Source organism: Phoca vitulina, unplaced genomic scaffold (assembly GCF_004348235.1).
Source record: "Phoca vitulina isolate PV1807 unplaced genomic scaffold, GSC_HSeal_1.0 scaffold10, whole genome shotgun sequence".
Lineage (NCBI taxonomy): Eukaryota > Metazoa > Chordata > Mammalia > Carnivora > Phocidae > Phoca > Phoca vitulina.
The window spans coordinates 7294651-7320070 of NW_022589713.1; the positions used below are offsets into that span (position 1 = coordinate 7294651).

General features: G+C 41.0%; 1 protein-coding gene across 6 annotated transcripts in view; it reads right to left on the reverse strand.

Annotated features, from left to right (window-relative positions):
- The window catches only part of MED12L (mediator complex subunit 12L), a 319084-nt gene that overhangs the window by 98410 nt on the left and 195254 nt on the right, over positions 1 to 25420 (reverse strand). The window lies entirely within an intron of this gene.

Sequence of the window (25420 nt, forward strand, 5' to 3'; positions counted from 1 at the left end):
CTCTCTCTAATAAATAAAATCTTTTTAAAAAAGATCTTTAAAGATAAAATTTCCAAAATTATGCCTGCCCTAAATACAAATATTTAATTATATTATAGTAACATTATATTCAAATGCTGAGTACCTGATGTACAGAGTGAAATAATCTATGATGGACTTAGGGAATGGGCATATTAGAGCCACCTTAAAATCACACTCACAGGGGGTGCCTGGGTGGCTCAGTCATTAAGCGTCTGCCTTCGGCCCAGGACATGATCCCGGGGTCCTGGGATCGAGCCCCACATCGGGCTCCCTGCTCAGCAGGAAGCCTGCTTCTCCCTCTCCCACTCCCCCTGCTTGTGTTCCCTCTCTCACTGTGTCTCTCTGTCAAATAAATAAAATCTTTAAAAAAAAAAAAAAATTTTTAAAAGAATAAATAAAAAATAATAATAAAATAAAATCACCCTCACAGAATGCAAAGCAACCATTTGAAAACAACTTTCCAAACTAGCCATCACAAATACTAAATTCTACAATGCCTATAGAATGAGATGCTATACCATAGCCATTAATGACAGAAACAAGAAAGCAAAAAGAAAAAAAAAAAAAAACAACTTAGCTTTGATATAATCTATGAGCTCCGAACACAAATAAGGGTTTTGTAAAAAGTTAAATGTAATTATTTTTACTGGATGTAAGCAATATGAATATAGAACACATGTTAAATCAGTAGTTCGCAAACTGCTGTGGGGATCAGAACAAGCCACAGGGATTCTTCACACACAGATTGCTAAGCCCACTCCCAGAGTTTCTGATTCAGGAGGTCCGGGGTGAGGCCTGAGAATAAGTTTGCAGAGGATACTGATGCTATTGTTCTGGACCACACGTCAAGAACTACTGTGCTAACTGCTCCTTGAGGTTCATATTGAGAACTGTGCATACTATTCCTGGAGATTCACAGCATAGCCTTCTTGGACATGAATGCAAAGGAGTGGAATCTGTCAATAGGAGACAGATAAAACTGTTATTAAGAGAACAGGGCAGATTAAGGTGACAGGCAACGGTGAGGACTTAGCTACCTGGAAAGGTCATGCCCAACTTATGGGGGTTTCTACTGCTCCGGGCCAACTGTTGGCACCAGAGGGATTTAGGGCCCAGGGTTGCTGGCTAGTAGCAACAGCAGAAGAACTGACCGGGTGACAACAAAAGCAGTGCACACTACTTACTATTTACTATGTATTAGGTAAGTCTACCAAGAGTTTTCAACAGATTGTCCCAGTTAGTAATCACAGGAAGTGACGAAATGCTATTGTGATCTCCATTTTAGAGATAAAGAAGTTGAGAAACAGAGAAGTTAAGCAACTTACATGGGGACCCCACAGCACATACATAGCAGAACTAGGACTGTAATTCAGACTCTGGCTTCTGAGCCCATATGCGTAACCACTATATTTACCACCTCAGGTATTCTAATGTTCTCAAGAGAAATCATAAATCCTGTCTCCTATAGATCCTGCTCTTTTCAAAACTTCCGTAGCCACCTCCACACTCCGTGACCCCACAAAAACAATATGTTCATGTGTGGGCCATAACTAGCTCAGGTGCTGCCAGGTAATTAGCTCCGACCTAGAAGTGAGCGAGAACCTCCCAGGACCTTACACAGGCAGCTTGCCGTCATCACTGAGTACCCGCTATGTGCCAGGCACCATACTATGTGCTCTACAAGGACTATCACCTGTTTCCCACTCCAACCCTACGAGATACATACCACAGGGTTTCCTGTTGAGGGCAACAAAAAAAGAAAATTGAGACACATAGCAAAAAGACACCTTGCCCACAGTGCGCACGACCTGCCAGCAAGCAGAGGCAGGGCTGGGGCTAAAACCCAGGCAGGTGGCCTCAGGCCCCAGGCCTCAACAGCTCTGCTACACCATCGGGACAAGCTCCTCAAGGGTTGACATCACACCCCAGCTGCGAGGATGGGAAGGAGGTGGCTCCTGAAGAGGAAGGGAGAGGTCTCAATACAAATGAGGTCCGCAACCTCGGGGGTTTGAGTGGTTCAGCCCCATGAGTATATCCAACACTCAAGAGGTCTTGAGAGACAGAAAATCCCAAAGAGTGGGTTCACTGATTCACTGAGTCAGTCATGCCTTTAGTGCAGGGCCCTTTGCCTCTCTGGAACCATCCCACAATGAATCCAACTGTGGAAACTGTATGAGACACAAAATTCACTCACCATAAAAACTGAGAGGAAAACGTAGCTAACTTCAAATGGAGAAAATGAGGAAAGACTTGCAGGAGATGACAACGTGAGCTGGACCGTGAGGCAGGACACAGGGCATGCGAAAGGGAACGCTGCCAGGCCATGAACAGCTTGGAGGAAGACGCAGCTAGGGGTGGAGAAAGTGCTATGGCCAGAGCACAAGGGGCCATGGAGGCCAGAGGCTGCCTGTGGACGTAGAAGATGAGCCTGGGAATGGAGCATGGGAGCCTACAGTAGAATGCTATGGTGTTGTGTTGGATTATATAGACTTCTCAATGAGCCATGGAAGGGTTCTGAAGTGAAGAACTACATGCTCTTTGCTTGTGCTTTAGGAAAATCAATTTGCCAATAATAGGATGATTATGATTATGGATTGAAGGAAGAGCCATTGAAGATAGGAGATCAATTACAGAAGTCTTCCATCTATGCAGGCCAGAGCCACGGGGAAAAAACTGACATAGACTTTACAGACATTTTCAGAGACACAGGTTTTGAGTCCAAGACCACTGGAGAATAGGGGATTATATGTAAAATGTATTTAATTAATATGCAAAATTTATTTTCAATGGGGTCCATAATCCCCACACTACCCCCTTTCAACTGAGATTCATTGCTCTGAAGACTGTTAGATTGAGTAGTGTGTTGGATCATAAAGGAAGGGCAAGAAGCAGATTCTGGGTCTGATTAAAGTTCAGAAATCTGGGTCAATAAATCTAGCCAGTGGAGACAAAACATGGATCCAGGGCTCTGAAGACAGGGCTAGATTAGATGCTAGGGGATAATTTTTCTGACACAGTGAGAGACGAAAGAATGAGCTGAGCATCCCAGAGTCCCTGCCGCACAAGTGTCCTGGACAGAACAGACAGAAGAGATGCCGAGAATGTGGAGTTTAGGGGCTGGAAGGTGGGGGCTGAATTAAAAGGAGCAACAGGAGATCTCGTATACTGGAAACTAAGGAGGAAGTAATAGTCAACAAAATCAAACACCCTAGAAAGGTCAAATGTGATGAATCTACAAGTATGAGGTCAGTGGTAACACTGAGGAGAAGGTGGGGTAGAGCCCAATTTGTAATGGGAAGTGAGGGACTACGAGCAACTCTCATCTTGCCACAAAGGACAAGTCAGTTTACAAGACTTTCAAGGAGAAAAAAACAACTGCTGTTATATTACCTTACTTTTTTCCAAGGGTTTCTAAGAACAGATAGAGTGGCCCCTTCCTATGCAGTGCAGAGTGAATATGCTCCACGTGAAACAGCAAACAGAGCAGAAATGCAAACACATGGTGGGTATAACAGCATGACCATGAAAATCCAGCTTCAGCCAGAAAAGTGGGTATGCCAACATTTCAGACATTAATATTACCTGGGTTCCTAATACCTAGCCTAATCCCCCCTCACCCCACACATTCTACTATAAAGTATTTGTAGGGAAAGGGGAGTGGGGGGGGGGCAGACACCCAAGTGGTAGGGATGGGAGTTGAGAACACAGGGAGAAGTTATAAAAGAGAAAAAAAAGGATAGAGAAGAGAAAGGAAATTGAATTTAAGACTTACAGTAAAGTAGCTAAACTAAAAAAAATTTTTTTAAAGATTCTATTTATTTATTTGACAGAGACATAGCAAGAGAGGGAACACAAGCAGGGGGAGTGGGAGAGGGAGAAGCAGGCTTCCCACGGAGCAGGGAGGCTGATGCAGGGCTTGATCCCAGGACTGAGCCGAAGGCAGACCCCCAACGACTGAGCCACCCAGGCGCCCCTAAACTAAATTTTTTTTAAGATTTCTTTATTTCAGAGTGTGTGTGTGAGCAAGTTGGGGAGGGGGGGTGCGCTCAACGCAGGGCCTGTTCCCAGGATGCCAAGATCATGACCTGAGCCAAAACCAAGAGCCAGACGCTCGACCGAGCCACTTTTTAAAAAAAAATTCCATATCACACTCAGCATGTGAATTTTTGCCACTTCTATAATAAAACTCAAACTGACAAATGTAACATCTCAAGGCATGGTAATTAAAATGCCTGCCTTTATTTTAAAAATCAGCTTAAACACCAGAAGCTTGTATGTGACTGTACTTATTGGTAGCCATCTTGAACAATTTTACCTAATGCATATCTGAATACTTATATAGCTTTTTAAGAATATTGTATTTGTGCATTAAATTTATATCATATAGACATATCACTCAACACTTTTTTCCCTTTTTACTCTATTTAACTCTGTAACGGAAATTCCCTATAATCAAAAATGCCTGAACGACAAGTAAATGAAGCATTGACCTCCATGCAGTGAACCTTCTGAGACCAACTCTCTTCTCCCCCTACATATCCTGCTCTTAGCTTCTATACTTTCCCATGTCAGACTAGAATAAGCTCTTCTAATTTCCTCCTTTTCAGAAGGGAAAGCTGTCAAGAAAGAACATAAAAAGCATTTCAAGTAATCATCAGTTCATCATTGAAGAAAAACCAGGAGTTTTCTAAGGGCAATTAAAATATTATGGACTTACTCTGACTTCTAAGTTGAGGAATGTTTTCAATTTTTAATCATTCCAAATTTACATTCAGACACCCCCATTCATTCACTTAGTCACTCTGCCTCTGGGAGGAAGGAGGGGGAGAGAGACAGTGAGGGAGGAAAGGAGAGAGAGAGAAGCTACTGTTCATTAAGTACCAACCTGTTCTAAACACTGTAAGAATTCTCCTGTATATTATCTCATTTAATCTTTACAGTATTACAAGGTAGTCATCCCCAAGCTTATTTTCTAGAAGAAGAAACAGATTCAGCTACATTAATGATTTGTCCAAAAAAGGGGGGGGAGGAGCGCGGCTGAAATCCACCTTGGAGTCTGTCTGACCCCACAATTACTAGGCTCCTGTCATGGCCTGACACTGCCTCAAGCAAAATTTCCAAAGTGAGGACATGGACTAAGCAGCACAGCCCAAGGCAGAGTATCAATAGGAGGTCAGGAGTCACACACCCGCATATCTCCAGACTCAATCTCCAAACCATCCCTTCCCTCTAATCAACCATTACACATGAAGTTCTCATACCAGAAAAAGGTAAGTGCTTTATTTAAAGCAGACCTAATAGATACAAATCATTTCAAATGACAGATTAAGCACAGTAATTCAAGCATAGGGACCTAAAGATACCAATCTCAGCAAGGGAACATTAAAGGGTTTGTAGTAATTATACTCAGCACAAATTCGCAGCTATTGGATGTGAGCCACAATTAGAGTGACTTTTGTGTACAGAGAGATTGAACAGTAAGATGTGAGGAAGATTTTACTACAATCCTTGTTGCATGTTCTGGTTCCACGTAAAAGAAATGGGCGCTCAAGACAGATCAACTTGAGCTATTAGATCTCTGCTTGTGTTTGTTTTGTAGTGAATTAGTGTATTACAAAAGACTAGCAGGGGCACCTGGGTGGCTCAGTCAGTTAAGTGTCTGCCTTCAGCTCAGGTCATGATCCCAGGGTCCTGGGATTGAGCCCTGCATGGGGCTCCCTGCTCAGCGGGGAGTCTGCTTCTCCTTCTACCTCTCCCCCCGCTTGTGTTCCCCCTCTTTCGCGCGCTCTCTCGCTCTCTCAAATAAATAAATAAAATCTTTAAGAAAAAAAAAAAAGACTAGAAAGCCCTTTGTATGCAAAGGAAAATCATACGCAAGGGAGAAAGGACTAGAAGACCAAGACAAGCCTTGGTAATGCATTTGTCAATGTCTCACACTAAAAAGGTGGGACATATGAATAGGGTAAAGGGAAAGGGTTCTTTGTCGGTTTCAGGAAGACTTACCAATAATACCTAATTTTTATTCCAAGATCTTAGAAACACATTCTCTCCTTGAATGCTTCTGTTTTTAAGACTTTATTTTGAAAAATCAATAAGGTTATGGGAATTCTCATCTAAAATTCTGTAATTAAATCATAATCCTGCTTTTATAGAAAAATGAAATCAAGAAAAGTTGAGTAAGTTATCCAGTATTCCAAAGAAAATGAGAGTTTGGATCTACCAACTTTGTGATTCTTGATCCATGAACCAGATCTTTTTCCAAACAAGATTATAGATATTCTTATTTGACTTCAAAATCCCAAACTTAGTCTAATATAGATTTCAGGATAATACGTCCAAAGTGCCTCAAAAACATTTTGAGGCACCCCCTACTACCTATCCTACAGAATGGACCCTAGCAAATACAGAGCAAACCAATTTTCAAAAGCCAGGGGACTTTTTTAAAAAGTAAAAAAGGAGAGAGATTGTTCTAAAGATTAAGAGCCTAAAAAAGAGTAAAATCAAATGCAATGTGTGACCAGTGATTGAATGTCACGTCAAAAAAATTAGAAGGGTATTACCGGGAAAGTGCAAAGTTTTAATACAGACAGAATATTTTAAAATATTACTGCTCTGCTTCAACATTAATCTTGACTGATAACAATATTGTGATTAGGTAAGAGAATATCCTTGTTTTTAGGAAACACATGCTGAAGGAGTTAAGGGCAAGGCATTTGTCACAAGGACTACAACTTCAAACAGGTCCCCCCAATATACTACGGGGGGTAGAGCATGTGAAAAATGTTAACAGTGTGTAAACTGAGACAATACTTAGTTGCACTATTAGTTCAATCTGTCTGTGGGTTTAATATCTTTAAAAATAATATTAGAAGAAAAAAGTCACCTTTAGTAAAAAATGAAAAAAAAATCTTTTAAACATTGTGGTGGTGAAGAATCACAAACACATATCCCAGGACGTTGTCTTGTATTCAAAATAAATTTGGGGTTTGTAATGGCTAAAGCAGTTATTATTAAAAGAGCTTCCCTGCATTTAATAGGATCCCCCAATGAAGCAGCAAGATAATTATTGTTATAAAGTTTCCTGTGGCTTTTATGAAATGTGAGACTTGCTATAAAAATCAGAAAAAAAATTATGCAGGTTAACCTTTCGGTGATTTGAACAATAATAAAGTTATGGGCTGTTTTTCAGCTGCTCTTTTCATCAAAGCATTACACTTTTTTCGTGACTAAACGTGTACTACTTCCCTTTTTGAATGTTAAGTAAGACTGGCTTGAACAAGTCCCAACTTGAGATTGGCATGATATGCTTCAAGACAAATGCATAAAGGCTGCCTCATGCTAACTTTTTCATTCCTAGACTTAATTTGCATCACAGGCCAAAGCTTTTAAATACGACAATCTATTATGTTCCTAAGGAAGGGAAAAAACTCTTCCAACCCCAGTCCACCTCCAGGAAGAGAGAGAGCCACCTACTGTAATGAATGGACAAGGGGATAGGAGCTCCTTCCCTCCTCTGTGAGATCTTTATAAAATACCAATACGTACAATGTCAAGGTGCTTCAATGTACAGGAAAAACTGGAGGTCCTTACACCGGACAGGGATTTTCTCTACCATAAAAAATTAATATATTTAGTTGGCCCTAACAGGACAGTCAACCCAGGTTAAAAAAAAAAAAAAGTATTAAAATTTAAGGTACGTAACAGATATGCCTTTATTCCTTTAACAGAAGCTTGTGAAATATTTCTCCAAATAAGGTCCCTAATATGATTTCACACACATGACTGGAAATTTGGGATGACAATCCTCAGAAGGTACAGGGAAAGCCTTTGTCCACACAGTTTTAAGGAGGCTACAAGGTATGTTCTCTCTTTGAATTGACACTTTTAAGAGTTGGCAGTTGGGGGGCACCTGGGTGGCTCAGTCGTTAAACGTCTGCCTTCGGCTCAGGTCATGATCCCAGGGTCCTGGGATCGAGCCCCACATCAGGCTCCCTGCTCAGCAGGGAGCCTGCTTCTCCCTCTGCCGCCCCCCTGCTTGGGTACTCTCTCTCACTGTATCTCTGTCAAATAAATAAATAAATAAAATCTTTAAAAACAATTTTTAAAAAATTTTTGAAAAAAGGGTTGGCAGTTGGTTATTTTGACAGGTTGATTTCACATCATTTACTATTTATGGATCACAGTGACAAATGGCAATAAGCTCAACCCAAAAATGACAAGTTTCCAACTAAGGTCTGCAAGGCACAGACTTCCTCCTCAGGATGCAATAAACTGGCTTCAATGTTAAAATCAAAATCCCTGGGGAAGAAGTATAAAAATGGTACAAAGCAGAATCAAATCTAAATGCAGAATTGTTTGTAAATCTGGCAAATTCTTGTAAGATTGAGCCACTATTAAGTTGCCTAACTTTGTCCAGAGACTTTCCCTATGGCTGTCTACTTACTTATAACTTAATCCACCCTAAACAAAATGGAATAGAGAACCATTAAAATGGTAGTTGTCTGTTTGTTTAGGAACAAGCAATAGAAGAAACATAATTTTGATATTCAACTATTAGTATTTAAGTTAAATACATATTTGTTTTTCTGTACCAACACAGAAAGAAAACCAATGTGTGTGTGTGTGTGTGTAAATATATAATTTCTTTAAGGTGTAAGTAAACACTAAGTAATTCCTATTATTGATTTATAACTTCAAAAAAGATGCGACCTTTATTATTTTATTTTCACCCATTATAGTAACAGGTTTTGATTCCATTTGGTGAAATTTTATTTATTTACTTGTTTTAATGTTGCAAAATCTTGCAAATCTTTTGAAGATTTTTATCTGCAGTTCTAAAATTAATTACAAGTAAGAAAAATTGATTTGATTATATAAATTTATCATTATGGGAAGATTTTTAAAAAGAATAAAAGTTGTTTTGTCTTTTTTTTTTTTTTTAAGACTTTATTTATTTATCTGAGAGAGAACACAAGCAGAGGGGAGAGGCAGGGGGAGAGGGAGAAGCAAACTCCCCGCTGAGCAGGGAGCCCAACGCAGGGCTCTATCCCAGGATCCTGGGACCATGACCCGACCCGAAGGCAGATGCTCAACCAACTGAGCCAACCAGGCACCCGTTATTTTGTCTTTAAAAATGGAATTCAAGGGATTGGGTGAGAACTCATCCCCACAATAAATTTATTTAAAATATTTTGAATACTGACATTTGTGTATATGTAAAAATAGGTCTACAGATCTCATCAGATTCTTGAGTAAGACAATAGGTTTCCAATGTTTTCAGTCACAAGTATAAGCACATTTCAATTTTAGTTTTTAAACAGTAAGCAGAATAATATCTTAAAGGATTTGTTTCTCATAAAATATATTCTGATTCCTTTTAATCCTAGCTTTAATCGACAGAAAGGCTGTATGCGTTTATTTTCTAATTAGCAATAGGAAGCTCCTCCACCCCCACCAAAAAAAAAAAAAGAAAAAAAAGACAGAAATGACCTAAACACTGGGACGGATTTAGTGATTTAGTTGGGGCCAACCCCAACCTGAGACCTCATTTCCTCCTCCTTAAACAGTCCTCCGGCATTCTGAGCTCCGGCCCTCTGTGTTCCCTTCAGGTGAATCACCGTCTGATTCCTGCAAGTTCAGGAAATGCTCTTCCCCAGTCTACAAATCTCACCTGCTCTCAGATGTGAGTCACTTACGTTAGCAAGAGAGCAAGTTGCTCCAGTTGTTCGGAGCAGGACAATCTGAAAGGGTGCCTCAAAGGACACTCTCAAGGGGCCCAGGGGGAGAACCCACTTTCTCCGACAGGAGAGAAACATGCTTATTTTTCATGCTGTGCCAGAAAACCCACTTCTCTGTCAACCATAGTTTCAAGGCTTATTCTTAATTAGAGTTGAGAAGCCTGTTTCAACTTGAAGACACCGTATCAGGTGAATGGACACCCAGACACCGCAATGAAAGGTAATCAAAAAAAAATTTTTTTTTAATTTTCTTAAAAGCTGTGGTTGATAGGACACAGCACTAAGACTATCCTTCTGCTTAAATTTGAGGTCTGAAGAAAATGTAGAAATGAGAATACTAACTGAGTAAGATCATTTAAGTCCTCCTTCTCTGGGAGGCACCACATTCCAAACAGGAGGCCATATGTTTCTTCATGGAGCTTCACTGTTTCCAACTGGGGCGGGCGGAAAATGTAAATTGTGTATTGTGCCTTCAAACGTGGAAACGATGACTTGGAAATCACTTATGTTTAAGCGAATTTTTTTTATCACATTTACTGTATTCGATGAGTAAAATCCACAGTCTCTTGTAATTGTTTCTCAAGACCTAAAATGTACATTTGTTCCATAATCTTTCATTCATTTTTTTTTAAAAAAAAAGGAGAGACCAAAAGAAAAAAGATGATTTTCTGTCCAAATTGCTTCATTTTGATAAAAGAATCTCAATCTTTTCACTGTGCCACAACGAAGAGGGCGATCCTCATTCCAATTCCTTCAGAGATCATGTTAAAACATGTCCGGAAAGGCACTGAGAAAACCGCCTGGCTACCAACAAAGGGCTCCACTTAGTTCTGCCTCACATTCAAACTGTACAGAAGTTTTTGCTTCACTGAGGAAAACAAAAAGCAAGAATGGAGATTTGAACTTGTCGAATTTATAATCGAGACTTGAAAAGATAGGTGAGCTGCAAGTAGGGTGACTTTTGATTCATTAGGTTAACATTTATCTACTAAGGACCTTTATATTACCCCAACTGTAGGCGGCAGGGAGAGCCGGACACTGATCATATTTTATACCATTATTATCTCTGCCAGTTTGAGGTTAACAAAAGTCTTTCCTTCTTGAAATTAGGAATCAAGGAGATTCTCTTAGTCCTTCAGCAAAACCCTTTGCTAAGACTATCATTTCCAACACCTACTTGAAAAGTGTTTTTGGTATATGTGGGTGAAGGCAGAGTGGCTGGAGGGATAGTTAGATTCCTGAATACCGTATTTAAGGATGTAGGCCAGGGGTGGAGGAGAGGGGGAGTAATTAGTCAGAAAATCGTAACTTTCCTGAAGAGGCTAAGGGGAAATGTCTTCACAAGAGACAGCGTGCTGAGAGGGATTACTGCACTCAGGGAAGGGGGTGGGTGAAGGGAGACTAAATGAGAACTGATGTTTTGATTTAGGTTACTGGTGTGCATGCCCTCTCCTGAGTCTGCCTGCTTTTCTTTCTTCCTTGATATCATAGGGTTTCACTTCCTTCAAGAACAAAACATATTTCATGCTTTGCCTTGTACTCGGAAAATGCCACAGAAGTTTAACATAGAGGACACAAGAATGGTCATTTGTTCTTTGTATGCCTCTAAACAGAAAAACTAGGAGGGCGCCTGGGTGGCTCAGTTGGTTAAGTGACTGCCTTCGGCTCAGGTCATGATCCTGGAGTCCCGGGATCGAGTCCCGCATCGGGCTCCCTGCTCAGCAGGGAGTCTGCTTCTCCCTCTGACCCTCCTCCCTCTCGTGCTCTCTGTCTCTCATTGTCTCTCTCGCAAATAAATAAAATCTTAAAAGAAAAAGAAAAAAAAAAAGAAAAAGAAAAACTAGGAAAACCCATAAAACTCCCTCAAAGCCTGTCCTGGTGAGGGCAAGACAGAAGTGAGGTGAAATCTAGGTAAGACTGCCCGGAAGCAGTCCCCAGTCTCCAGGACAGATGCCCTGTGCACAGGCAAGGGACAGTAGTTTGACTTAGGGCAGAAAAGCCAGGACTCACAGCACAGTGACCAGGGTTTGGGTGAAGACTGTGCCGAAGTGATCAGAGTGAGCTGGGCAAGGCTCTTACTTCCCTGGGAGCTTACTACCACCCCTCACAGTAAAATGAGGGCATCAGATCGGATGGTCATTAGAGGGCCCTTGCACCTCTAGGTTCCCACAATCCAGGCGATATGCTGAGGTACTAGGATTGGTTATCAAGAACCAAGGCTTGGATCAAACACAGGAATGCTGGAGGGGACACTGGGTGGAGCCAAACACAATAAGGAGGACTGATTGCTCCACTTGGGTCCCAGCCAATTACATAATACTAATCAAATCCCAACCTCCTTAGGTTCCAGATTCTCCCTCTCCAAGATGGAGATGAATACAGTTTGCTCCCACTTCTCGGCTAGGAAGCTGTTCATTAATACAAACACAGGGCCACCTACAGTTCTTGTAGTTGTGACCAATGAAAGAGAGGGGAGAGCAGAGGCAACCATAATCTTGTGATTAAAAAGTAGATGAGATTTCGGGGGGCTGGGTGGAGTGGAGGAGGAAAGAGGGGGAAAAAAAACCCATAACAATAAAGTTTTAACAATAGAGAACAAACAGAGGGTTGATGGAGGGAGGTGGGTGGGGGATGGGCTAGATGGGTGATGGGCATTAAGGAGGGCACTTGTTTTGATGAGCACTAAGGGTTGTATGTAAGTGATGACTCACTGAATTCTACTCCTGAAACCAATACTGCACTATGTGTTAACTAGAATTTAAATAAAAATTTAAAAAAATAAATTAGTTTACAACTAAAAAAAATAAAACCTAAAAAAAAAGTAGTTGAGATGAACCACTTGGAAAACATCAGAGTGAACAAGAAACAAGACTCAAAACATTCTGCTTCAGGCCAATGGTCAAAGCCAAGCTCCTTTCTGACCTGGTGACAATCTTTTTTTTCTCTTTAAGTAGGCTCCACACTGGGTGTTGAGCCCAACACAGGGCCCAAACTCCTGACCCTGAAATCAAGACCTGAGCAGACACCAAGAGTCAGATACTTAACCGACTGAACCACCCAGGCACCCCTGACCTGGTGACAACTTCTAAATACTCTTCCTCCTTATATGGCAAAAATGGGCAGAATAGAGTTTGTTTTCCATCTTGTACGAAGTAGCATATTTCATCTTTCATTTGCATTCTTATTAACCAAAGATGAAAAAATTTACACTAAAATGCATTTGAAGAGCACGAAGTTTCACTTGTTATAAGACATTATATTAAGTCATTCATTCGTATCAGTGAATTTCTGATAAAAATTTCTATCATTTTGGAAAGGGAAGGTAACTCCTTAAATGACTTTCTCTAATGTATTAGATAAAACTCATGACACAAACTGCCCTTGTAGCCAGAATACTAAAACAAGAATCATGACACACATTGATAGCTTAACATATGCCCAAGAGCCCGACATATTTTAATCCATATTTTAAAAAAAGAAACAGCTTCACATATCTGTAAGGTGTATCCTGCCATTACCTCCATTTTACGGCTGAGCAAACTGAAGTTGAAAAGGTACACAAGTGGGCAGCAGAGCTGTGCCCCTGAACCCTGTCTATCTGCACTCAACCATGCTCTTAGTCACTACTTGGCAAGTTCTCAGTAAACGCACTCACTATTTGCTCTTAGTGACCTCTTTTTTGTGCATAGTTTGTAAGCAAAATTATATAGAATTGTGATTTATTTCTTGTACTACTTGACTGTAGGAGATAAAGGACTGTCTGGGGTGCATGACAGCCTGCTACGATGGAGCTACTTTACTTCCTAGTTTTCCCAAAGGAGACATCACATTATAATCAGCACATGAACCCCCAATTCATGTAGATGCAGCAGCAACAGAACAGTTACGAGCACAACGCACAGACTGACTTATGTTTAAATCCACAGTCTGTCTCTCACTAGGTGTGTTAACCTGGGCACTCGCACTCACCTGTCTGCTGAAGGAACCTCTCTAAGCCTCAGTTTATTTGAAAAGGGGGGGGGGGGCTGTACTGCTCTTACTAATACCCAGGTAGCACTGAAATGAGTTCTTACTATATGCCAAGGACCAATAAAACAATCTATAAGGATCAAATGAGGTACTATTGTGGTAATATCTCATTCAATTGTCAAATCAATCCAATGATGAATGTTTTACAGAAAAGAAAACTGAGGCACAGGAGTTAGGTAACTTGCCCAAGTAAACGACAGATCTCCAACCTGAATCCAATGTCTTCTTAATAACTTAAAATGTATCTAAATAATTCAGAACTGTCCTACCTACAAAATAGTATTAGCCAGCATTTGCCAAACCCTTACTCTTATTAATATTGTCGTTGTTGTTGTCCTAACAAGATAGAAACACAGACTTTTCTGTTGCCAGAGGAATGTCAGCCAATAGCCTGAACACACTCCCAGGTCAGAGATACTGGCCTTCAGCCACCAGAGTAATTCTCCAGAGGACAGAGAGTAGGGTCAAATTCTGCAGAAGCCAATATAAGAGAGGGCGGCTGAAATACAATAATTCAAGGTCCCTGCACTAAAGAAGAGAGGGCGGCTGAAATATAATAATTCAAGGTCCCTGCACTAAAGAGGCTTCTGATCTAATTGAAGAAAAGTGGTAACAGAGAACACTTGGGCTGTCAGCACTCAGTTGTGTGGCTTCAGGCAGAGAGCTGGCAGAAGAGATGCAAGAAAAGAATGTGTGGACATGAGCTGCCTCAAGACTGCAGGCACCACAGGGCCTGTCACAGTCCTTTTGGGATGGATGGCCTCCCTGCCCAAGCCTCTTCCCCTTCTACCTACCAGACACAAAGGTTAAAAAGGAAACTGAAAACAAATCATCAATAGGCTTCTCAAACCGATTTAGATAAACTGGCTAAAAGAGAAATTGGAACAACTACAAAATTAATTGCTTACTGGATGCCCTTACAAAGATAGTCCTTCATATCATAACTGGGTACCATGTGGCTACTCAGGGCTCACAGCAACATACAATAACCTTAAATCATCACAGCTACAATTATTTTTTGGTTGTTTCAACCATTTTAAAAGGTCTACACAGCCGAAACTTTAAACAAGATAAAGTCTTGCACTGTGTCAAAGTGTATGTAGTACCCACACCATATGCAGCAAAATGAATGAATAAAAGAACAGTGGATGCCATCAAAAACGTAACTATGATATTTATGCAGCAGCATATTATGATCACTGTTTAACAGATATTTCCGTTGTATTTATTCAACACCAATATTCTCTTTTCCCTAAAACACTCTAAATTCATGCTGCAATAATATACTCTAACAGTCGAAATTTCTCAAGTGGTAGTCTTATTAGGTTGAACTATATGAAAATGTCATTTTGACCTATAAAAATAGTATTTCCATGTGGTTCAACCTAATACATCAGCAACAAGGAAGAAGAAACTTTAGAGCTCTTTGAAAGAGTATTCACCCCAAATTAAATACAGTGCCATTCAATCCTGAAATCCTATAAACTGTCTCAAAGCTTGTCTTACAAACTCATCAATTTCAGTTCAAAATACTAAGGGGAAACTGGTAAAAATGAGGAAGAGGTTTAGAGCAGGAATCCGGTAACAAGGCTCTCGGTCCCACTAAGGCATGAACAGAAACCCCAAGGAGTGGCCTGTCACAGCCCCACCATGAAATTAGATATCACAAACTGTAACCCACAGACAAGCTTTATTTGGTCTGCCCAGTGGGTTAACAAAATTAACCCATAATTTAAAATTCATGTAATTTTATATAAAAACCCATTTTTCTTATAAATCAAATAGTCTAGTAGCAACTGACGCACACACTTTGTGGCAACAATACAGAGCCTAAGTGTGGGGCAGCACCCCCCAGACCATGCAGTCCCCAGCCCTGCTGATTACCCCCCCGACGCTCTGGCTGTTAGCTGTGTTTTATTGGCCTACTGTTACTGTTGATGATTTCGTCTTAGACCTGGCTCACTTTTCTCACTGACATGACCTATGGGGCTATATTTGAATTTGTAACCCTCCACTTTAGTCTCCTTACTTCAGAGTGAGCTGTTCAGAAACATCAAAGGACCAGTGTTTGATCAGCCTTCCTCCTGGTCTTTGGCCATGTCTTACATGAGATCAGCTGCCAGTTCCTATTCTCTCGGCCCTCCCTGGGTTGTACTCTTTTACTTCAGATGGCAAAAGAAGATACGCATGAAGATAAAAATGGCAAGATTTCCACTAAGATCAGATTAGGTCACAGGAGGTCACATTCCAGGAGAGCCTAACATTAAAGCAAATGTTTCCTGAGCTTCACACTGTGTCTTCAAGTACTCTGCTGGACTCTGGAGATAGGATTCAGAGACGCTCAGGCATTCAGGCAAACAAGGAAAATGCAATGCAGCTAGAGATATGAACAGCCAGGCAGATACTAGGGACTGAGGAGCGCTGACACAGTATAGGGGGAAACCTGGAAGGCTCTGAGAAGAGGTGGCAGATGAGTGAGGCTTGAAAGCCTGCCCAGTGGACGAGGGAGAGACAGACAGGGAAGGTCTGGTTCAAGAGTGTGGGAGCTGCAAAGTGGGCAGGTAGACAAGATCAGGTCACCAGGGTACCTAGAGAGGGGCTCGAAAGGTGTTCTATACAAGACAGAAAGCTAGTGAGGGCTATAACAGAAGGAAATATGACAGGCAGAGGAAAAAGAAAACACATGTGACAAATATTATAATAATACAGATAGATTACTTATTTCTCCTAGTTGAGCAACTTATCATCTTTATACAACAAGCCAGAATTATTTTGATTCAAATATTCCCACTAGTTTGAGAATCACTGTTCTAAAAATATGGTAATTAATGCGAGTGAGATTGATAGTAGGAATCACTTTAAAGACAATGTTACACGTGTGTGAATGCATGTGTGCATATGTGTGTGTTTTCACACACACACACACACATGAAATTAATTATATGTAATGCCAGATCCTTTTATTATGTATGTATGGGGAGTGGGCAATTTATTCCTTGTTTTTACAAGAGGACAAAATAAGAAACAGGGTTTGATGCTGATAAAAATGTGAAATATCCACTAGTACTGAAGACCTCATTAAAGAGTTTTTAAATTACAAATGAAGGTAAGGAAGGAAACTGAAGGAGGACATGTCTTTTAGGAATCGGTCTTATTCTATTAATTTAAACAACATTACTGTTTGATTAAACTATGATCTGAAGAATTAGGATAGCTAACCTGACACCCATTCTACTGATAGGTATTCTATTGAGAACACCTACCCCTTATCCACAGCTAGAAAACCATAATGATGACCTATTAGAAAGGTGACGATCACCTCCACCACCACCACCAGGAAGAATAACGTGAACTCTTAAGTATAATGCTTAAGCTATGGAATGACTTTTCTGAAACAAGGAATAGCATCTTCCTAAGCTTGTGAAAAACATTCTTCCTTTCTTCAGGATGGTAATCAAACTAAACATTTGACCTGGGATCGTAAATTCTGAGAATTTTTTTTTAAGGAACCAGAAGTTATTTGAAATATATTTGGCTCCACATATTCATTTAAAACCATCACTCTGGTTATTGAAACCACAGGCTGTAACCTCTCTAACCAGCCTCCAATATATCAATAATGCAGAATCCAACCTTTGCCTAAACAGAAAATAAAAATATACACTTCAACTCCCTAAACTGTAAAATTTAACCATATGACTAATAAAAATTGTATTATTGGGCAGGAAAAAACCTGTTTGCCATGAGTTACACCCTTATATTATTGTAGTACTTACAATATAAAATTGACATTATAAATATTATCTCATGACTTCTCAAAGCACCTTTGGAAGCTAGGCCAGGCATTTATTACTTTCCTCGTTTCAAAGATGTGCAAGTTCAAGTTCTGAGAGGTACAATGTTTTGTCCAGGGTCACAGACTTAAATACTGAGTCAAAAACTTAATACCTGCCCACTCAATTGAGGTCTAAGACACTGGCCAGGCTATTTCTGAGCTTCCACTAATCAAGCCAAGGGGCAGAGCAGAGAAGCTCTGGGGTCACAACAATTGAAGCTCATTTCCTGGCTTTGCCTCTTGCTGTGGGTGATGTTGGGCATGTTGTTCAATCTCGCTAATAAGGTTCCTCTCCTGTACAAAGGGAATAACCGGGTTTGGGGTTAAGGTTATGAAGAAGGATTAGACACAAGCCTTGCCTTCATGGAGTTTACAACCCACTTTCCATCACTCCCAAATATTTATAAAACAAATGGTCAGAGGTCAACCCCCCCCCCAAAAAATATGCTAAATCTCAATGTGAACCAAAATATACATAATTTTAGGCTATACATATCAAGTGCAACTTTGAAAAGAGAACTTTAGAGTAGTACCTGAACAACCTGAATGAACGACTGTGTGCTTTGCATTCCAATACCTTTGGGATGTGACTCCAAGCATGCATTAATGAAGTGCCCTATGACGACAGTGACCTAATTTTATTAAAAAGCAAGTAAATTGTATCCAGTGAGATAACTTGTTTCTTTCCCAAGGCCTCCAGGAAAGCTGTTAACAGTGTTGGAAAACTCTCACTCACTCCCTCCCTCCTTCCCTCCCCACCCCCAAGTTTAAATTGGGAAAGATTCTTGGGTTAGAGGCAACTCCATATGTAAGAGAGGCTGTACCTTTCATCAGAAACTTCATATTAGATGTTTTTGTGAGCATTACATCTTTACCACTGAAATTTAAGGATATTGCAGCAGTATTCCCATTATGAGCTACTGGCTTAGCTAGAAAACTTAGTAGAAAAGTTTTCTTTTCTCTAAGATCTGAAATTCTCACAATTTTGGATATGAGTCTCTAAAAAACAACCAGAAGGTGGAAGACAGAGACAACGGCTGCCACCAAATAATCACTCCACAAAATGATGAATAGCTGCAACCAGGGAGCCGGCACTTAAGTGGCATTCATCTTGCAGATCTTGATGAGAAGGGCAATAAGGAGACCCTGTGCAGCCAGAGAGAATGAAGGCACAGCTGTGTCCCAGTGGGTACACCTGCTGCGGTGGGTTTCCCCCAGTTAGGCACAAGGGGCTCGCCAAGCATGCTGAGGTCGAACACAATGAATCCTAAGAACAAGACTATGTGGTAGCGGTTCAGCAGTCCTGGATACTGATCCTTCCCCAGTCCTTCCGTTACGCTTCGAGGGAGACAGCAGAGGGCTGGACATCCAGCGCATCTGAGTGCGAGCCTCTACTCCACCATTTATAACCTTTCTTCCTTGGGACCCAGAATCGCAGTTCTCTCACCAACAAAAGCAGTTTAAGAATAAATAGTAAGGTTTTTGCTTAAAGACCCCAGCCCAGGGCTCAGCACAGAGAAAAGCTCAACTGTGACAATAATTCTCAGGTGTGAGCTAACTAAGATCTCCCACCACTATTTTTCTGGGTTGCCAAAAGGTAAAAGGAAAATCATTTGGAGAGAATGCTAAACTATGGTCTCTAAAGCAAGAAAATTCAGGACTCAGTAGGGAGGGGGCAGAGGAAGAAGAAAAAAAATATATTTTATAATTTAAACAGAACATCTGATGATCCATATAGTTCAAATGTAGCCCCATAAGATTAAATGATAAATGGACCAAAGGTTACAAAATTAAGTATCTGCAGGATCAGACAGGTAATACTCCCAAGTGAGGAGGCCCAGGGATGTCAACAGAGAATGCTGTGAGCCGATACACCGGAGTGCACTTCCCATAAGAGGCAGCTAATATGGCTGGACTGTTCACGCTCGCTGTTTGCAGATCTCATTTCAGGACAGGATCCCAATCTGGGTTATGTGAAATTTCCTGATGTTTTCAACATTGTTCAGGCCAAACAAAATGAGATCTCCAGTTCAGAAGATTAGCAGCTCCTTCACCAGCTGGACAAGGGAAAACAACCCTACCCCTACCCACGCCCCACTTCCTTCCCTCCAAAAGTAAGCTCCAGAATCGTTCTTCAATTTTCTTCCCGGGCAGTATAATAGAACTGCAGCTTCAGTTTCAATCAGATCTGAGCTGAACGCTGACTCTACCCATTACTCGCCATGTGAGTCAGGGCAAGTTAATTATGTGTCTGAACCTCGGATCTTCCCACCTGGGGAAAGAAAAGGGAATAAAGCACCTAGGTCATAGAACTGCTCTGAAGACTGTATGAGACATTAAGCAACTAGTCCGAAGTCTAAGATAAAGGAGACACTCAGAACACCTTAGTCCTTTTCCGTCACCCGCACTTAAAAAGCCAGCTTACAACCAACAACAGTTAACAAAAAAGTCAAAGGAGGATCTCAATGGATGGCTGAAAAAAAAAAAGAAGAAGAAAAAAAAAAAACAGGTCTCTAAGCATCAATACCATCTAACCTCAGGAATGGCTGTGAAGCTTGGGCCTACCACAGACATCACATTCTTGAGTGGTTTCATCAGCTCTCAGCTGGGGGAGCAGGAGGTAGTACAACAGGATTCCCGCCCATGAACAAGGTCCTGGAAGCAAGCCATTACTACCGCTGAAGCAACCCTCATTGCAACACCCTGCAGGCGCTGGGACATGCACAGGATGCTCTGAAGTCAACCACACGGGGAGCCCTGCAGCTTAAGTGCAGAAGGCAGGCAGATGAGGCTCAGAGATAACTGAAAGAAAGGGCAAGCTCTTAGAGCAAAAAGATTAGTCAAATGGCTCCTCACAGGGCGGCTGAGACCACAAACCACATAACAGTATCAGCATAAACAAGGTGGCAAGAACTTGGTTCGCCTTGTGTCCAACCTATTATTCACCAAACGGATTCCATTGTGTCCCTATGACACAATAACAAGACAGCCCCTACCCTGTGCAGCTATGCAAGCTGCCTCATAAATAGCCTCATTCTAACCTTGCAGTCAGCCTTTAAGGGACGGATCATCATATTCATTTATACATGAGGAAATGGAGGGTCAGAAACCTGGAAGGCAAGAGGGCTGAGGTGGAAACCTAGCACTCCAACGCACTGCTGCCATACTTGGCTAGGAGTAAGGGCAAGGGTTTGTTTTTTTGTTTTTGTTTTTTTCTTTAAGCCAAGCAAGGAAATATCATTGTAAAAGCCACGCATTAAATGAGAAGCTTAACAAAATCTTCCATCAGTCCTGTACCTCTCTACCTCCCACCCTTTCTCTCCTTCCCATCACAGGCACGCTTTCTTTGAAATCCTTCCCTCACTTCCTCACCTCACAAACATTACTCAATCCTCTGTCAATAGGCCTCTGCTTTTGCCCTACGCCACCCCCCACCCCGACACATACACACACACACACACAGAATACCACACGTGCAGCCCTGGCAAAGATGAACAGTGACCTCATTATTAACTGAATCCTATCCAATGGCAATTTGCTGTCCTGTATCACTTGATTTCCCTGCAGGATAAAATGAGTCTTAGCTTCTCATTTCTTAAACTCTCTTCTCGGTTCACATGACATTACTCTCTTCTAATAATTGCCCAACTCTCTGGCCACTCCTTCGGGCAGTTCCCCTTCCCTAAGACTGCTCCTTAAAAGCATCTACATCAGCCCTGTCCCATTCTCGCTCTACTGGATAGGTTCATCCTGGGCAATCTCATTCCATTCCCATAGCTTTTTCTGTAACTGATCCTCTGTTGACCTTAAATGTGTATCAGCAGCCAGAAGTATTTCTCTGAGCTCCAGCCCTGTACCTTCAATTACCTAGTAGACATCACATGAATAATATACGTGAGCATCCTGAAATCAACAAATCGAAAACTGAACTCCACTGATCCATTTATGTGATCCTCCTCTCATTTTGGCCCTAACATCCCAAATACCTGGGAGGCCAACACCCCCTTCTCTCTTTTCAGCAACATCAGCAGCCCCTAATTCCTCAACATACCTCAAATTTGTCATATCTCTCCATCACTCAGTATCATCATCATCCTCAGACTACCGCAGCTTCTTTGGCCACACTCAGCATTTGCACATGCTCCTTTCCCATCGGACCTTCGGCAATCCTGCCACAGTACCAGTATCGCTGCAGCCACAGAACCTCCCTGATTCCCACTTCCCCTCATCAGGGTACTCCTCTCTATTTCCATAGTATCCCAAACCTCTCATTTGTACTTAGTGGTCTCTTTACTTCTAGATCCTCAACTAGACGCTCAACTCCTTAAGGGCAGACACATACGTACTTTGCGTTTCACTACCTCCTATAACAGAAGACAGGCCATGTGCTGTTATGTACCTTGTTATGTACCTCTCCTGGTCTTGAAAACCCATCTATTGTGCTGTTGAGTTGCTAGCCTATTTGTATTCCTTTTCCTTTCTGTGCACTCTTTTGCCCTTTTTAACTTCATTGAGATATAATTTATATACCATAACTTTTATCCATTTTGAACATACAATTCAGTAATTTTTTAGAAAAACTTTATAGTTTTGCAACCACCACCACAATCCAGTTTTCATCACCCACAAATAAGACCCATCATATCCTCACACTTAATCTCAACTCCCACCCTCAGAGCTCAGGCAAACCCTAATCTTTCCACCTCTACAGAGTTGCCTTTTCTGAACATTTCATCTAAATGTTACATAGTCTTTCATATCTGGCTTCTTTCCCGTGCAAAATGTTTGAGATTTGTCCATATTATAGCTGCATTTCATTCCTTTTTATTACAAAGTAGTATTACACTGTATGACTATACCATATTTTGTTTATCCATTCATCGATTGATATTTAGGTTGATTCAACTTTTAGCTCTTATGAATAATGCCACTAAAATATTTGCATACAAGTCTTTGCATGGGCATATGTTTTCAATTCTCTTGGGTAGATACGTATGAGTGGATACCAGACTGTTTTCAAAGTGGCCGTATCATTTTAAATTCCCACCACCAATGTATAATAGTTTCTGTTTTTCCACAACCTTAGCAACACTTGATATTCTCTTTTCCCTTTACAGCCATTCTGGTAGGTAGGAAATAGCATCCCATTGTGGGTTTTTAAATACCCCTAATGACTAATGATGCTGAATACCTTTTCATGTGCTCTTGGTGAAATGTCTATACAAATCTTTAGATCATTTATTTTCTAATTGGGTTGTTTTCTTATTAGGAAGTCGTAAAAGTTCTTTGCTTATTCTGAATACAAATCCTTTATCAGAAATGTGGTATTTAAATATTTTTCCCAAGTCTCTTTTCTGGGTCCTCCTTAAGAGCTGTCTCTCTCGCTGCTGCTTGTGGCTCACCCACTTCTAGACACTGCTCCTCTTCCAGTGGGGGTAAGCCATACTGGAATTCTTGTTATTGAGTAAGGTATAATACGTGAAGCCAAGAGGAAGAAAACCAAGGTAACTTGGGAAGAGAGAAATGTAAAAATCAAGATGTGTTTGTCAGGCAAACTTCAGGAAATGTTCCCATAAGAAGCTCGATTCGAGAAAAAAAAAGGTTTACTGAATCCAAGGATCATTATTATGAAGATTAGAAAATGAACTGCTTCAATCATTCTTCCTGGTAAACTTTAATAAGTAAAAACAAAGTAGAGTTTCACCTCCTTGCCTTACTCTAAAAATCCTTCAACACTGGCACCCAAAAAGGAAAGACTCTTTAAGAGCCCTAATCATTGTCCATGCTCTATTAACCAAAAAAATACTTTTTAGCACCGGATAAGTACTACACACTGTAGTGATTCGACATAAGGCATGGATACGGTACCTAAATTCTCAAAGAGAGGATTTAGGCAGGGAAAGGAATCTTTACTAAAAATTTTCAAGCCATTTTTATCCATCTACTACCAAATCTAGCATCTAAACATCATGTGATACTAGGGAACAGAAAAGATGGGCAAAGTAAAAGATAAAGAAACAAGTGCCTCTCCATTTGCTGCCAAATTCTTCAATATACTTCTGCCTGCAAAGTGCTCTTTCCCTGTTGACTCAGCCAATGTAACTGCTTACACCAGCCAGAAATCTGCATTGTACTCGAAGGAGATGAGGTTACTTGGGGTCTCTGTGCAGCTGTACAGTTTATGAGCAACATCAGTAAAGAGACAGTAGAGTCTCACATGGTTTCGTGAGCAATAGTGTGACTTCCCCTATAGCAAACCATTCATTCCATAAAACCATTTGACTTTAGCAGCACACTTGCCAAAACAGTTCTCAAGATTTCTTCTTTTATCAACACCTCAGAGAAGCCAGAAAACACAGAATAGACAGGGCTGCTTGAAGGAGAAGTGGGGGAAATGTTTTACAGCATTCGATGATACATGCACATATGATCTCAGTTAATCTTTATAAAAATGTGTGGAATCTGAAGCTTGGAAAGGTTCAGGAATTTAGCCAAAATCACATGCCCATCACTCAAACCCAATTAAATTACTCATTCCTAATCACACTTTGAGATTGGATGGAATGCAGTTATCACAGAGAAATACAGGGACTTACAAGACAAACATTCAAATGATATTAAATTCTTAAGGGAAATCTATGCTTGAGGAAAACATAGAAGCTGGCTCACATAAATTAGAGTCCTAACAGTGATTTTCTAGGTTCTTAGGGCAATTCCAGAAAGGTCAGGTGACTTGAGAGAGGTCACACAGCTGGTTAGTGTAAACCCAGAACTAGAACCCCAGAGATTATTACTTTTTTTAAAGATTTTATTTGTCAGGGAGAGAGAGACAGAGACAGAGAGAGCACAAGCAGGAGGAACAGAGGGAGAGGGAGAAGCAGGCTCCCTGCTGACCAAGGTGCTGGACGCAGAACTCGATCCCAGGACCCTGAGATCATGACCTGAGCCGAAGGCAGATGCTTAACCGACTGAGCCACCCAGGCGTCCCGAACCCCAGAGATTATAAGAATAGGATACTAAAAGGATGTGAGCTTATAAAACATGCTTATATATATCAGTGCTAGATTTTTTTTTTAAAAAGGCATTTTTTTAACAATTTCCAATTGCACATAAGTCCCATCACAGATGCATTTATTATATGCTCAGGTTAAGGGGGGAAAAGGAATTCAGTAGAAGCAGGGATGGGAAAATATAAGCTACCACGTCCTGAGTGCATTCCTAGACCTAGGTTCTGATAACTGTCTTTTGGACTATTTCACATAATCCTTATTACAATCTTGTAAGATGATTATTATGATTGTCATTTCAGAGATGAGGACACTGAATCACAGAGACATTAATAACTTTCCCATGGCCATACACAGGCATTCAGATAGACAGCATACACAGAAATGGCCCTTTCTCCATGGCAGGCTGAAAGAGGACACAAAAGTATGCAACTCTTCCTGTGGCACATCTGTTTGTATCCAAAGAGTATGCCTTTTCTGAACTGTGAAAGCATATACGTATATTTTTAAAGAAAAGATTAGGGCACCTGGGTGGCTCGGTCGGTTAAGCGTCTGACTTGATTTCAAATCAGGTCATGATCAAGCCCCACGTCAGGCTCAGCGGGGAGTCTGCATGAGATTCTATCTCTTCCCCTCCCTCCACCCCTCTCCCTGCCCACACTCTCTATCTAAAATAAATAAAGGGAGGGAGGGAGGGAGGGAAGGGAGGGAGGGAGGGAGGGAGGGAGGGAGGGAGGGAGGGAGGGAAGGAAGGAAGGAAGGAAGGAAGGAAGGAAGGAAGGAAGGAAGGA